This window comes from Lissotriton helveticus, chromosome 5_1 (assembly GCF_964261635.1).
Source record: "Lissotriton helveticus chromosome 5_1, aLisHel1.1, whole genome shotgun sequence".
In the NCBI taxonomy this organism is placed as follows: domain Eukaryota; kingdom Metazoa; phylum Chordata; class Amphibia; order Caudata; family Salamandridae; genus Lissotriton; species Lissotriton helveticus.
The window spans coordinates 650,720,081-650,736,566 of NC_136065.1; positions in this window are offsets into that span (position 1 = coordinate 650,720,081).

Below are 16,486 nucleotides of genomic sequence, written 5' to 3' on the forward strand. Positions count from 1 at the left end.
GGTCTTCAGGCTTTGGGAATTGAGGGTTTGGCCTTCAAGCTCCTTCAGTGTTTTCTGGCTGACAGAGTACAGTCTGTAGAACTTAATGGGCATAAATCTTCCTCTTTATCCTCCCATAAGTGGTTCCCCAGGGCTCTGCCCTGAGTCCTACCCTTTTTAACCTGTCACTCCCCTAGCTAAATTGACCAAATCCTTTGGATTTGCAGCAGTGTCATACAAAGACGACACACAGATCGTGGTGTCAATTGCAGGAAACCCGGACACCGTGTCCTCCCCATTTCATGACTGCATGCAGGAAGTGGGAAGATGGATGGCTAGGAACTGCCTAAAACTAAACTCAGACAAAACTGAGGTCTTGCTGTTCAGGAACAATATCTCTTTTTGGTCCCCAAATTGGTGGCCTCAGAGGCTAAGGATGCTTCCCGCACCAGTTGCCAAAGTTACAAATTAGGAATAGCAAAAGCAACAGGTGATGGACAGAAAGCAGAACAATGTCATACATTCACCCCAGTACAGAGATCTGGGCCTAAATCCATAGTTTTTTGCTCACCATGCCTTTCCAGTTTGAACCCAGCCATATGCAAATCAGAAATCAGTCTTGACCCTGTGCCCCATGGGAACAGTCCAGCCCGAACTGCCAAGCCAGGTCCTCCCTGGACTGGAAACAAGCATCCAAGGACCGGTTTCGGGCTTTCAGTCCTCATCAGCCTGGATAGCTTGATGCCAGTGGAATGGAGAGCACGGGACTCACGTCTGAGCATACCCGTCCCACTCGGGGTGACAAAAGCATAAACTGGGGTGGCAGAGTGGGCTAAAGAAGGGTGATGGATTAAACCCAGATCTGTTGACTGGGTGTGAGTGTTTGATTGGTTCAGATGCTCCGTCCATCACCACCCCCTTTTGTACCACTTTGTTCGCCATAAGTTGGCAGGGTATGCTCAGACGTGAGTCCCTTGCTCACTTTGCCACTGGGTTCAAGCAAGCCGGGCTGAAGACGGCTGAAATGCCAGAAACTGGTCCTCGGAAGCTTGTTTCCGGTCCAGGGAAGGCATGGCTTGGCAGTTCGGGCTGGACTGTTCCCATGAGGCACAGGGTCAGACTGATTTGCATATGGCCATGTCTGAACTGGGGTGGCAGAGTGGGCTAAAGAACGGTGATGGATTAAACCCAGATATGTTGACTGGGTGTGAGTGTTTGATTGGTTCAGATGCTCCGTCTATCACCACCCCCTTTTGTACCACTTTGTTCGCCATAAGTTGGCAGGGTATGCTCAGACGTGAGTCCCTTGCTCACTTTGCCACTGGATTCAAGCAAGCCGGGCTGACGATGGCTGAAATGCCAGAAACCGGTCCTCGGAAGCTTGTTTCCGGTCCAGGGAAAGCATGGCTTGGCAGTTCGGGCTGGACTGTTCCCATGAGGCACAGGGTCAGACTGATTTGCATATGGCCATGTCTGAACTGGGGTGGCAGAGTGGGCTAAAGAATGGTGATGGATTAAACCCAGATCTGTTGACTGGGTGTGAGTGTTTGATTGGTTCAGATGCTCCGTCAATCACCACCCCCTTTTGTACCACTTTGTTCGGCATAAGTTGGCAGGGTATGCTCAGACGTGAGTCCCTTGCTCACTTTGCCACTGGATTCAAGCAAGCCGGGCTGAAGACGGCTGAAATGCCAGAAACCGGTCCTCGGAAGCTTGTTTCCGGTCCAGGGAAGGCATGGCTTGGCAGTTAGGGCTGGACTGTTCCCATGAGGCACAGGGTCAGACTGATTTGCATATGGCAATGTCTGAACTGGGGTGGCAGAGTGGGCTAAAGAACGGTGATGGATTAAACCCAGATCTGTTGACTGGGTGTGAGTGTTTGATTGGTTCAGATGCTCCGTCCATCACCACCCCCTTTTGTACCACTTTGTTCGCCATAAGTTGGCAGGGTATGCTCAGACGTGAGTCCCTTGCTCACTTTGCCACTGGGTTCAAGCAAGCCGGGCTGAAGATGGCTGAAATGCCAGAAACCGGTCCTCGGAAGCTTGTTTCCGGTCCAGGAAAGGCATGGCTTGGCAGTTCGGGCTGGACTGTTCCCATGAGGCACAGGGTCAGACTGATTTGCATATGGCAATGTCTGAACTGGGGTGGCAGAGTGGGCTAAAGAACGGTGATGGATTAAACCCAGATCTGTTGACTGGGTGTGAGTGTTTGATTGGTTCAGATGCTCCGTCCATCACCACCCCCTTTTGTCCCACTTTGTTCGCCATAAGTTGGCAGGGTATGCTCAGACGTGAGTCCCTTGCTCACTTTGCCACTGGGTTCAAGCAAGCCGGGCTGAAGACGGCTGAAATGCCAGAAACCGGTCCTCGGAAGCTTGTTTCCGGTCCAGGGAAGGCATGGCTTGGCAGTTCGGGCTGGACTGTTCCCATGAGGCACAGGGTCAGACTGATTTGCATATGGCCATGTCTGAACTGGGGTGGCAGAGTGGGCTAAAGAACGGTGATGGATTAAACCCAGATCTGTTGACTGGGTGTGAGTGTTTGATTGGTTCACATGCTCCGTCCATCACCACCCCCTTTTGTACCACTTTGTTCGCCATAAGTTGGCAGGGTATGCTCAGACGTGAGTCCCTTGCTCACTTTGCCACTGGATTCAAGCAAGTCGGGCTGAAGACGGCTGAAATGCCAGAAACCGGTCCTCGGAAGCTTGTTTCCGGTCCAGGGAAGGCATGGCTTGGCAGTTCGGGCTGGACTGTTCCCATGAGGCACAGGGTCAGACTGATTTGAATATGGCCATGTCTGAACTGGGGTGGCAGAGTGGGCTAAAGAACGGTGATGGATTAAACCCAGATCTGTTGACTGGGTGTGAGTGTTTGATTGGTTCAGATGCTCTGTCCATCACCACCCCCTTTTGCACCACAAATTAGGAATATACTTTGATAACAAACTGTCCTTTGAACGGCAGTGAACTTCATCTCATCCTCCTGCTTTTTTTATGTTCAAAACGCTCAGAAATATTTTTCCATTTCTCCCCTCAGACCTAAGGAAATCGGTTATCAAAGCTCTCTTCATTTCCAAGTTAGATTACTGTAGTGCACTATGTCTTAGCCTTCAGAAAAAATCCCTAACAAATTACACATTATTCAAAATGCAGCTGCCCGGCATCTTATGGGAATCCTTAAGCATCAACTGGTTTCCCATGTCTTCCCTGCAATTCATTGGCTCCCTGTAAAAAAATGGATTAAGTTCAAAGCTGTATGCATTGCTTTTAAGACAATGGAACAGTGACAGCCCTGATTCGCTGAAGCATTACTTTCAATGTAAAACCGCAAAAAGATCTGTACAATCCACTTACTTAGCTAACCTTGTTGTCCCCAAAGTCAGAAGTGCCACTTCGGGTGGCAGAAGTTTAGTTGCCAATACTGTGAGAACACTGCCATTAGAATTAAAGAAAGAACCCAATTTGCTGGCTTTCCGGAAAGCACAAAAAACCTGGTTGTTCAACAAATAGATTCTACGTGCTAAGTGGATTCTCAGACATCAGTCACAGGCATTCATTTCTTCTCTCTCCCTCTCCTCTCCGAATCTTAGCACCTAGAAACCTTTGGGTAGTTGCGCGCTGCACCAATCTCAATTTCATTTCATTTCAAAACAGTGAAAAACGAGCAGAGGAGGTACAAAAGGAGGGCAGCAGGTAGACAGGTAGCAGAGGGTGGCAGACTACAGGCAAGCTGGACAGGAGAAAAGTTACAGGTTCACCTGGTACGAGGACAAGTGATGATAAGGTTCCTTGTTAGTAGAGCAGCCTTGTTGAAAAGTGCTGCTGTTGTCTAGTACAAGTGTTACCCTGCTAGGAAGAACATACTGTGTCAGCTCTGCTAAGGAGTGCTGGCATTGTCCATTACTAGCATAGCAACCTTCCTGACAAATGTTGGAAATGTTCAATTAAAAATATTTACTCTGGGGAGCCATTAATTGTGACTGATCACAGAAGCCATGAAAAGAAGAGTGAGTGCCAGCCAGTCAGTACTTTTACTACCACTGTCATCAAAGAAGCTGGCAAAACACAAAACATGCAATGATAAACCTCTTCTGGTTTACGTAATTGCTCGTGATGGTTGTGAGTTCATGAAAAACGAAAACTTAGAAACCACTTTCAAGAAAACGAAATTGTGGAAAACCAATTTTAAGGAATAATTTTTAGAGAAATACTAATCAATTGGCTGTAGGAAATACTTTATTGTTGATTAACCCCTTGGCCGCGGCGGTAATTCCGCTGCGGCGCTAGGGGTGAGGGGGGCCGCGCGGTGCCGCCATGCTCGTGACGGAACCACTCTGTCACGAGCCACGGTGGCGCTGTGCTTGTGACGGAATGGTTCCGTCACGGCACCGCCCGCTCAATAGAATGCGCAGGCGCGAAATCACTGCAGCGCAGGCGCGGCGGCCGGGCCGTGACGGAACCATTCGGTCACCAGCACAGCACCACCGTGGCTCGTGACGGAATGGTTCCATCAAGAGCATGCAAGGGGTTAATAAAAATCATTACAAACAGGAAGTATATATAAAAAATAGTAAATTCTACATAGTTACAACAAAACATTGTAAAGTATAAAATAATGAGAATACGTTATATTTCAATTCAGTAATCACACCATAATTAAGCAGCATTTTAAGGATTTTTTCTCCAGATCCTAATTTAAAGTGCCATTACAAAGAGCCTTTATACGTAAACGTTACAAAGATGCCAACCTTCTCCGGTTGACATTCCATTTCTAATATTATAAATCTGAAATTCCACACAATTCACAAAAGACAACTCTACATTATTTGTAAAACTAATAGTTAAAATGTCTATTCTATAAGAATTGACTACACTGCCCCGTATTTTAAAATTCGAAGGTAAAAAAGTAATGATAGAAAAAAAAAACATAGGTAAAGTGTCACTGTAATGTTCCTTTTTAGGTTTCGCCGGGCGTCCACTGCACAGCAGTGTTCGCGCAGGCGAAATCTTATGTTAGACAGTACGGGGCTTTGTCCCGCCTCTCTCTGCCATTGGCGAGCTCCATAAATGGAGGCCAGCCAATGGAAGAGAGATCTGTCCTTAATTGTGGCAGCAGATTCGTGGGCGTTCCGTAGATTTTTACTCATCTCGCCCATTTGTGAACGTCATTGCGGCGGTGGTTTATTTATTTTTTTTTAAAGGTTTTTTTGGGTCATTCCTCCAGGCCGACCGCCGCGGGAAGAAGTCCAGGTGAGTGCTCCCCTCCCCTTCCGCTGTCTGTGTGCCCGTTCCCGCCCCCCCTCCCGCTGTCCATGTGCCCGTTCCCGCCACCCCTCCTGCTGTCCGTGTGCCCGTTCCCTCCCCCCTCCCGCTGTCCGTGTCTCCGGCCCCACTTGTAAATGCTTGTTTTCGTTTCTACTGGAAGGCCGCTACAGGAAGAGGTGGGGATAATCGGTGTAGTGCCCGGATGTGTTGAGATGCTTGAACTTTGGGGGGGCGCGCGCTTGCTCGCGCGGCGTTCTTCTCAGCCTAGCGACCTTCCTTGTTTATGTCGGCCCTTCAATCAGAGAGTCGTGAACCGCACTGTCGGCATCCAATCAGACGCGCGCCCCCAGAGGCGGCGCAGTTTGAAGGTTGCAGGACTTGTTACCGTCGCTTCGTAGGTTATCTACGTGGAGAGCTTGAGCTTCTAGTTGTCCCCCGTTGTGGCCATGCCTTCCCGACTGGAGGATTACCAGGAGCTCCACACCGTGGGCAGTGGGTCGTACGGGAATTGTAAGAAGGGGATGAGGAAATCGGACGGCAAGGTGAGGTGGACGCAGTGAGATCGGGGGTGCTCCAGCTGGTTGGGCAGAGGGACATCAGCGAGGATGAATCCGTCTCTGCATGGGATTTGGTGTCACTATTAGCAGTTTGGAACCGAGTATTCATGAAGCGTGGTGATTGAGTGGTATAGAATATGTGGGTGAAGGTGCGCGTCTACTGTTTGCCACAAAGTCTTGAATCCTCTTTGATGTTTGTTTCCCCATTGTTTGTTTCCATTGTGTTTAGCTTCTTGTATCACGGTGGTATGTTGCAGCTTGGCCAACTAAGCAGCTTCGCGTTGTTTCTGACTTAGAAAAATGGGTGCAATATAATAATGGAAAGCCAGGTTTATTATTTCATTGTATTATGGGGTGCCTGTTCCTTACCTGAGAGCCTTCTCCGACTGTGACGCAGGAGCCATTTTATTTCAGCCGGAGTAGGGTTTGGCAGGGTGAGGTTAAGAATCGCCCCTGGTTGAAGTTGTTTGGGGGTCTCCGGGCTGTTGAGAGGGATTCACTGGTGTCTTCAGAGTTATAGAGCACTCTCCTGAGTTTACATGCTTATTTCTATTATGCTTTTCTATACCACCGTTTTAGATAAAATTTATGTTGTGGCAAGGTCGTAAATTGGCGCAGTACAGGCTTGAAAAGATGGAGGTGGTTGCTACTATTGTTTGCTGATTAGTTTGGGCCTCGAGAAACAGAACAAAACAAATGTCAGCCTTTCACCACATACCCATACACATCATAGACCGCAGAGACAAGAGGAAGGAAGATGGTTTGCAGCGGGACACTGTGAGGGGGGACATGAGCAAGTCGAACAGACACCCAAAACTGCCCCTATGTTGAAGCAAATAGTATCTCATATGAAGATGTGGAATATCTACTTCCCAGTATTGATTATTTCTAAATGACTCTGTAAACTCATTTCAAGTGCAACTTAATTCATCCAGTCCCGACTTTATGCATCATAAAACATCAACCATTTCACAAATAATTTTACTGGGTATTGCAAAAAAATGTTAAACTCTACTTCAGTATGAGATGGTAATGAATAATATATTGTACTGATGGATCTTTACCAGTAACTCTCAATTACCGCGTCATGGGCTGACTTGTGAATAACTCTGAATCACTACAGGACCGTGCAACTCCTAAAAGTGTGGTGTACAAATGCTAATAACAGCATTTGTGTAGACTGAGTCACTAGTTGTGGGTGCCTCACACCTCTTAAATCGTAATCAAATAATTTGTTGGGTCTAGGCTATTGCTCTTTTGACCTGAGTGTTCGGGTTGATAGCTTGGCCAAGTACCAGTGCATGCTTTAGGTCCATAAGAAGGCTTTGGCGCTTAGTTTTCAACAGAATTATGGTACAGCAATCAAAAATGATTGTTTAAAGCCACAACATTTAGTCTAAAGAAAAATCATACTTATTTGTTCACCGGGAAATCGTCTGCGACGAAGTGAAATGCATTCAAATATGTTCTAGATATTATGTGTTTCGCACTTGGCTCGTTCGTCTGTGAGCTTTTTTTAATGTACTATGTTGTCCTAAAAAGGTACTAATCAGCATAAAACTGGCAGTTGAATGGTCTCCCTCCTAATACAAGTGGGAGGAAACAAACAATCTGAGACTCCAGGTAAATCAGCAAGCTGTAAATACAATTAAAGGGCAAAGAGACACATTTGTAAGTTGCTTTGTTGTCCGGTTGTATTAGTACCCACGTCTTGTCGTGCAATTCCTTTTAACAATCTTTAACAGCGTATTCAGAATTCCCAATAATTGTAGCTCTGTCTGCAGTATGGGTCTATATGCTTGAACGAATTCTCATGATGCATTAGTAAGTGTCCTGTTCACTGGGTAATGTTTTTTGTTTGCATATTTATCTGTTATGATCTGTAAAGATATACAATTGCTGACTATATAGAACATGGTGGACAAAAGTCTACATGCTTCATAGGTATTGACTTATTTTCTTACAGCTCGTCCACAAGAGTCTGAGCAGACTTTTCATGAATTTTTTTCCAGCTCTGTATTACAAACTTGTTAGACAGTAATTTCCAGAATCGTGAATGGAGCGGATCACTGACATAACCTCGACAGACCGAATATCGACTGGACAAAATATCGATGCCAAATTATCGACCACAAAATTATCGATTGCCTATACTTAAACAACAAAACACAAAAATATCGAACCCACAATATCGATTAAAAAAAACACACTTACAACAATATCGACTAACAACATTATCGCATTTTAAAACATCGATTATCACATCTTAACATGAAATACAGTCAAAACATCGAATACAAAAATATAGAATGCAAATATATCGTTTTTTTAAAAAATATCGAAATTACTACATACTTAAATAATTCACTTTATTATTAAAAAATATTGTCATATTCATCACAATTAATCACAAAGTGTTTCTAAAAATATATAAAACACTATATTTTTAACAAACATTTAAAACACAAAATAACATCAAACATACATTTTATAATACATAGACAACTTTGGTAACAATTAAACATTTCTTACAGCAAATTATATATATTCTTCAACTTTTAATACATAAAGATAACATTACCTATATAAAATAAGGCCTTACACATAAAAAAAGGTAATTTGCGTCACCCATATAAGGAAAGCAATTAGCATAACATGTAAAAAAATTCAAATCCACAACTAAGAATAGACTATCAATTTAAACAACCAATCCAATTTCAGAAACTATTAAACTAATGCTATAAAAACAAGATTTAACCAAACTAAAAATGCAGACCAAGGGGCTCATTAGGCTGGCAGACGGAAGGACGACCGCCGTCCTGTAGTAGGCGGAAAAAGCCTTTTTCCGTCCGCCTGCCGCGGACAGTCCGACCGCCATATTAGGATGAGAAACACTGTCAAAACTCCGTACGCGGCGGAAGAGAACGCACCGCCGCGGAATTACACCCGACCCTGCGGCGGACGTAACCAATCCAGAGACACCGCCGTACGGAATGACGTCTCCGACCGTGTCCCAAATCACGATGGCGGAAAACACACATAAAACCGCTGCGGAAAAACAACCTGCCTGAACACGGATTCCCCACAGCTAACAAACCACACATTGCGAAGATACCCACCACAAGCAGCTCGCCCACATGGACCCAGCACTACACGCTTTTCCGATACTCTTCGCGATCCTCCACCAGCAAGTCATGGACCATCATCAACGACGACGACGCAGGTACGCTACACACCATTTACTGTCAGAAGGGGAGTATCTGGCAGGGCTGTGACGTTGGGAGGGGGAGTGTCATGTCACAGGAAATACATTGACGAACGCACAAAAATATACACAATTGAAGTACACAACCAGGAATGACAGCGACAAACCACAAAACATGATTTATTAGCTTTATTCAACATAATAGGTGCATAATATCAGAATATCCAAGAGCATGGGCATTGGGTACAACAGATCATGTACATCACTGGCATCACATGAGAGGGGCTAAGTGCATCAACAGTCCATTGCACTGAACGGGTCCATCAGAGGCAGCACATGAGAGGGGCTAAGTGCATCAACAGTCCATTGCACTGAACAGCTACATCAGAGGCAGCACGTGAGAGGACAGAATGCAGTATCAGACCAGCAGCAGGGCATTGTGGACAACAGAACAGGTACATCAGAGGCAGCACGTGAGAGGGCACAATGCAGTATCAGAACAGCAACAGGGCATTGTGGACAACAGAGCAGGTACATCAGAGGCAGCACGTGAGAGGGCACAATGCAGTATCAGAACAGCAACAGGGCATTGTGGACAACAGAGCAGGTACATCAGAGGCAGCACGTGAGAGGGGCTAAGTGCATTAACAGTCCATTGCACTGAACAGGTCCATCAGAGGCAGCACATGAGAGGGGCTAAGTGCATCAACAGTCCATTGCACTGAACAGGTCCATCAGAGGCAGCACATGAGAGGACAGAATGCAGTATCAGACCAGCAACAGGGCATTGTGGACAACAGAGCAGGTACATCAGAGGCAGCACGTGAGAGGGCAAAATGCAGTATCAGAACAGCAACAGGGCATTGTGGACAACAGAGCAGGTACATCAGAGGCAGCACGTGAGAGAGCAGAATCCAGTATCAGAACAGCAACAGGGCATTGTGGACAACAGAGCAGGTACATCCGAGGCAGCACGTGAGAGGGCAGAATGCAGTATCAGAACAGCAACAGGGCATTGTGGACAACAGAGCAGGTCATCAGAGGCAGCACGTGAGAGGGCAGAATGCAGTATCAGAACAGCAACAGGGCATTGTGGACAACAGAACAGGTACATCACTAGCAACACAAGTACGTGTTTCAAGCCACCCCTCCCAAGGACAACAACAGTGCAAGGCTGGTTACAATGGACAATGTACACACCATGTGAAAAGACATGTGAGTGAAGTGAACAGCACCTCACATCACAGAATCAGGTGGACTGCTTGAACTACCTGCCTCGGACACACTGCCAGCACCAGTAACAGGAGTGTGAGACACAGCCACAGCTCGAATGACTGACACATGAGCCACAGACCTAGACACACTGCCAGCACCAGAAACCGGAGTGTGAGACACAGCCACAGCTCGAGTGACTGACACATGGGCCACAGACCCAGACACACTGCCAGCACCAGAAACCGGAGTGTGAGACACAGCCACAGCTCGAGTGACTGACACATGGGCCACAGACCCAGACACACTGCCAGCACCAGAAACCGGAGTGTGAGGCACAGCCACAGCTCGAGTGACTGACACATGAGCCACAGACCCAGACACATTGCCACCACCAGAAACCGGAGTGTGAGACACAGCCACAGCTCGAGTGACTGACACATGGGCCACAGACCCAGATACACTGCCAGCACCAGAAACCGGAGTGTTAGACACAACCACAGATGTAGTGACTGACACGTGAGCCACAGACCCAGACACACTGCCAGCACCAGAAACAGGAATGTGAGACACAGCCACAGCTCGAGTGACTGACACATGAGCCACAGACCCAGACACACTGCCAGCACCAGAAACAGGAGAGGGCACAACTGAGACAGTGCTACTACATGATGCATAACAGCAAACAACAGACACAGTGCCACTATCTGACACATGAGAGTCAACTGCATCTGCGCCACTGGTACCACTGAAATGATGAGCCACAGGGCTGAATGGGCCAGAAACACAATATCAACAATGGTTCTGTTGGGCAACAAAATTCCTTCTAGTTTTCATGTATCATTTCATTAATTACTTTATCAGCCGTATCAATTTACCTTCAATTTACCAACAAAAATGAATAAAAATAGGCAAATCCAGAACAACCAATAGGTTACAAAACTATTATTTTATGAATTCATTGTCATTCATAGTAACCCTGCATTAAATATATACATTTATAAATTCTACAACAACGGCGCATCAGAGTAAAGTGACAGTGACATAATAGTGCAGTGATTTATCGTGCAGTGAAATTGTAAACAGTGAAATATGTACAAGTGAAGGAACAATTGGGGTTTAAAAGCGGCCAAAGCAGTATTCAATCGGAAATATTCCCATGGGCCACTAAAGTTGGCAATTGTTTGTGGAATATTCCGTGTTGGTCCACAGACTTCTTTAACCGTCGACGTTTCGACCCTAATGACGCCTGATTAGTGGGTCACAACGGGTCTTCCTCAGGACTGGGGGATTGTGGTTGAGTAAGACTGATGTCACCTGTTAAATTAATTAAGATGGAGTCAGGATTTGCTGTCTGTAGTATGGGGCCCATACTACAGACGGGCACCCCAGAGGTGAGTCGAGTAGTAAGACCAGTTATGCTCTTTGACTCACAAACCAAAAGCAAATCCTGACTCCATCTTAATTAATTTAACAGGCGACATCAGTCTTACTCAACCACAATCCCCCAGTCCTGATGAAGACCCGTTGTGACCCACTAATCAGGCGTCATTAGGGTCGAAACGTCGACGGTTAAAGAAGTCTGTGGACCAACACGGAATATTCCACAAACAATTGCCAACTTTAGTGGCCCATGGGAATATTTCCGATTGAATACTGCTTTGGCCGCTTTTAAACCCCAATTGTTCCTTCACTTGTACATATTTCACTGTTTACAATTTCACTGCACGATAAATCACTGCACTATTATGTCACTATCACTTTACTCTGATGCGCCGTTGTTGTAGAATTTATAAATGTATATATTTAATGCAGGGTTACTATGAATGACAATGAATTCATAAAATAATAGTTTTGTAACCTATTGCTTGTTCTGAATTTGCCTATTTTTATTCATTTGTGTTGGTAAATTGAAGGTAAATTGATACTGCTGATAAAGTAATTAATGAAATGATACATGAAAACTAGAAGGAATTTTGTTGCCCAACAGAACCATTGTTGATATTGTGTATTACGCCCAGGTTCTGAGGGATACTGGGTCACCCCATAATAATTTGCTGAATGGGCCAGAAGGCAGGGTGGCTCTGGGAGCTGGGGATAGCTGTACTGGAGCGACATCGGGGTGTTCAGGTGTCAATGGTGTGTGTCTATGTTTCTTAGGGATATGTGAGGGCACCCTGGACATGACAGGACTGGCAAGTGGTGCGGATTCAAATGAAATATCACCCACCAAAGGTGGAGCATCTGCTGCTGGGGGTCTGCTCTCTGGGGACGTGCTGGAGCCTGCTTGTCGTTTGCTGTGTGCCTGCCTTCTGGCCTCTGCATCATGTTTAATGGGGGATGCAACAACAGGGTACTCCTTCCTCTGCTTCTGACGGGCCTGGATGGGAGTGGAGGTATGGGGGGACTCCACCGCGGACACATCTTTACTACGTTCCTTCAACAACATCAGCCTCAGTGCAGCCAGGGGTGATGTATGCCTGTCCTTGATGGAGCTAGTGTCTATGGGAGAAGCCCTGTCCCTTGGATGTGCCTTGGCCGTAGGAGGTGTCCTGTCCCTGGAAGTTCCCTGATCCCTGGGCGGTGCCCTGTCCCTGGGTGCAGACTTTTCCCTTGTAGTGTACCTGTCTCTAGAAGCAACCTTGTCCCTGGGAGTGTCCCTGCTCTTGGGAGTTGCCCCTTCCTTTGTAGTGTCCTTGTCCTTGGGAGTGTCTCTTCTCTTGGGAGTTGCCCCTTCCTTTGTGGTGTCCTTGTCCTTGGGAGTGTCCCTGCTCTTGGTAGTTGCCCCTTCCTTTGTAGTGTCCTTGTCCTTGGGAGTGTCTCTTCTCTTGGGAGTTGCCCCTTCCTTTGCGGTGTCCTTGTCCTTGGGAGTGTCCCTGCTATTGGGAGTTGCCCCTTCCTTTGTAGTGTCCTTGTCCTTGGGAGTGTCTCTTCTCTTGGGAGTTGCCCCTACCTTTGTAGTGTCCTTGTCCTTGGGAGTGTCACTGCTCTTTTGAGGTGGCCTTGCCTTTGTAGTGTTCTTGTCCCTGGGAGTGTCCCTGCTCTTAGGAGTTGAAGCTTCCTTCGTGGTGTCCTTGGTAGTGTCCCTGGACTTGGGAGTTGCCCTTCCCTTGGGACTACCTTTTGTGGGGGATGCCTGTGTAGCATGTGAAGCCATTTCCACCCACACCCCTTGAGGATCCTGTGTGTCAACTCCAGTGTAGCTCACGTCGTCTTTGGTGCCAGATTTACCAGTTCTAGGGGATGGGGTCTGTGCTCTCCGTGCCCTGCCCTGCTGCCTGTTGCTGCTCCTAGTGCAATAACCTGTAAAAGAGTCCTGCTCTGAGAAGTCACTCCCCCCTGAGACATCAAGTGGTGTGGACGGGGGAACAGAAGTAGTACCCTGTCTTTGCGACTGTACAATGGCAGAAGACACAGTGTTTGCCAATGACTGAACTGTTCTGTGTAGACCAGCAACATCGCCATGCATACCCTCCATGAATGCCACCACCTGCCCCAACTTCTTATCGTGGTCTTGGAATGCATTGATCATGTTGGTCTGCCCTACACACAGCTGTCGCAGCAGATCAACAGCCTCTGCACAAAGTGCACTTTGTGTCACTGGGGCAGGGGCGGCGGCTCCTGCACCGAAGGCAACTCTGCTCCCCCTCCTCTGGCGAGCACGAGCAGTACATGTTGCAGTGGGTGGCAGTGTGGGCCCTGTGTGCTGTGTCCCGACTGAAGGTGTCGATTGCCCACTCCCTGTCTGTGCCAACAGTGCGGACACACCAACACTTTCTGAGGATGAGGGCGATGGTGTTTCCACATGTGAGTCCTCAGGGACGGTCCTGTCGCCCTCTCCGGGGCTGCCCTCTTCAGTGTCAGTCTGCGTGTGTGTGACCTCTGATCCGGAAGCATTGCCACCACTCATCTCCGTCGTCTGTGGGTCAGTGCCCTCTGCCAAAGCTGAAATAGAGAGAAACGAAGTGTGAGTAAGTGCCACACTCACGTACTGAAGGACAACAGATCTAGAATTCCATTACATACATAGTACATGTAGCACACGTCCCACCCCTACCAGTCATCCTCACATCAAAGAACCGGTGCTGGCTGTCAAACATGTACATCACACGAACATGGCAAGTGCCTGTAGATCAGCACACATGTCATGCCATGGGACCACAGACCTCAACGGCATGTCCTGGAACCCTCAACTACTAAGCAAGTGGGCTGTCCACCTGGCGGACATGGATGCCAACGCTTACTCCACTAACGGCACCAGTATGGTATTTCAGCTAAACATACGCACCACGGAAGCCACTACTGTGTCTGAGCACCAATACATGCATTGCAGGCCCAAGTAACATACACATACATTCTGCTTACCGCTAGTTTGCTGTGGATCCCCCCTCAGCCGGGAGGACAGGTCAGGATGCGTCACAGCAATGATACGGTGCATAAGAGGGGTCATGGTGCGGCGGGCCACACGTGTAGATCTTGGAATCATCCCCAGTGTCATCTCAGCCACATTCTTGCTAAGCCTGGAAATGTCGTCCCAGCGTTTGTGGCAGTGTGTGTGTCGTCTATTGCACCCCCACACTGCCTGTACATCACGTGCTATGGTCCTCCACACGGCCTTGCGAAGGTGCAGCCTTACCTACCATGATGGGAGACAAGAGGGTAACGTAAGTGGACAGTATGACATGCACAAACATCGTAGTAACACATTTCTACATGCAGCCATGCTCAGCACTACACATGTGAAGGTCCCACAGCACACCGCCAGGCTTGCAGAAGACAGGAGCCACTGAACACCTCATGGCCAACAACATGTACACCACTGTACTTACCACCTGTCCGGGTGCACCCTAGAGCCGTTGGTAGTGGCTGAGCACACCGTCCACAAGGACATCCAGCTCCGCTGCGGTGAAGGGACGAGACCGGGTCTCTCGCACTCCCTGCATGGCAAGGTCCTGGACTGTGGCACAGCAGCAGCAGCCGTTGGTCAGCTCAGCAGCAGCAGGTCGAGGTGATGGTCAAAGGCAGCAGCCGTTGGTCAGCTCAGCAGCAGCAGGTCGAGGTGATGGTCACAGGCAGCAGCCGTTGGTCAGCTCAGCAGCAGCAGGTCGAGGTGATGGTCACAGGCAGCAGCCGTTGGTCAGCTCAGCAGCAGCAGGTCGAGGTGATGGTCACAGGCAGCACTGGATCAAAGCAGTGAATGTGTGCTTGTGAAAGTCACACATATATAGGGCCCAGAGCCCATGTCAGTGGCACACGTCGCCAGCTATTGGTTCCCCCTGGATGCCTCATTCGAAAAGGGCCAATGACAGGCCCTGGTGTGGTGGTGCACTGTTTCCGCCATTGTCGATGGCGCATACGCGCCCCGCGGTACCTCTTCCCATTGGCTGCCTGTGCACGTGCATTCACGGACACAGATCGGCAACCGCAAGTGCACACTTCCGCGACGGTTGCATCTTTTGCAACAATGTTCAATCAGTGGCGCCACCATGGCGGTGCACGCCTTCCGTGGGGGTGGTACAGGCCAACACTTACTTGTGATTATGGAAATCAAAATGGCAGTTCATGACCCCCCTTACAGTCACATTGCATCATCCACCGTAGACCGACCGTCCCAGGCCGGTCACCCACCGCCGTCCCAGGCCGGTCACTCACCGCCGTCCCAGGCCGGTCACCCACCGCCGGGCCAGGCCGGTCACCCACCGCCGTCCCTGGCCGGTCACCCACCGTCGTCCCAGGCCGGTCACCCACCGCCTCACCCACCGCCGTCCCAGGCCGGTCACCCACCGCCGGGCCAGGCCGGTCACCCACCGCCATCCCAGGCCGGTCACCCAGGGCCGTCCCAGGCCGGTCACCCACCGCCGTCCCAGGCCGGTCACCCACCGCCGTCCCAGGCCGGTCACCCACCGCCGGGCCAGGCCGGTCACCCACCGCCGTCCCAGGCCGGTCACCCAGGGCCGTCCCAGGCCGGTCACCCACCGCCGGGCCAGGCCGGTCACCCACTGCCGTCCCAGGCCGGTCACCCACCGCCAGGCCAGGCTGGTCACCCACCACCATCCCAGGCCGGTCACCCACCGCCGTCCCAGGCCGGTCACCCACCGCCATCCCAGGCCAGTCACCCACCGCCGGGCCAGGCCGGTCACCCACCGCCGGGCCAGGCCGGTCACCCACCGCCGTCCCAGGCCGGTCACCCACCGCCGTCCCAGGCCGGTCACGCACCGCCGGGCCAGGCCGGTCACCCACCGCCGGGCCAGGCCGGTCACCCACC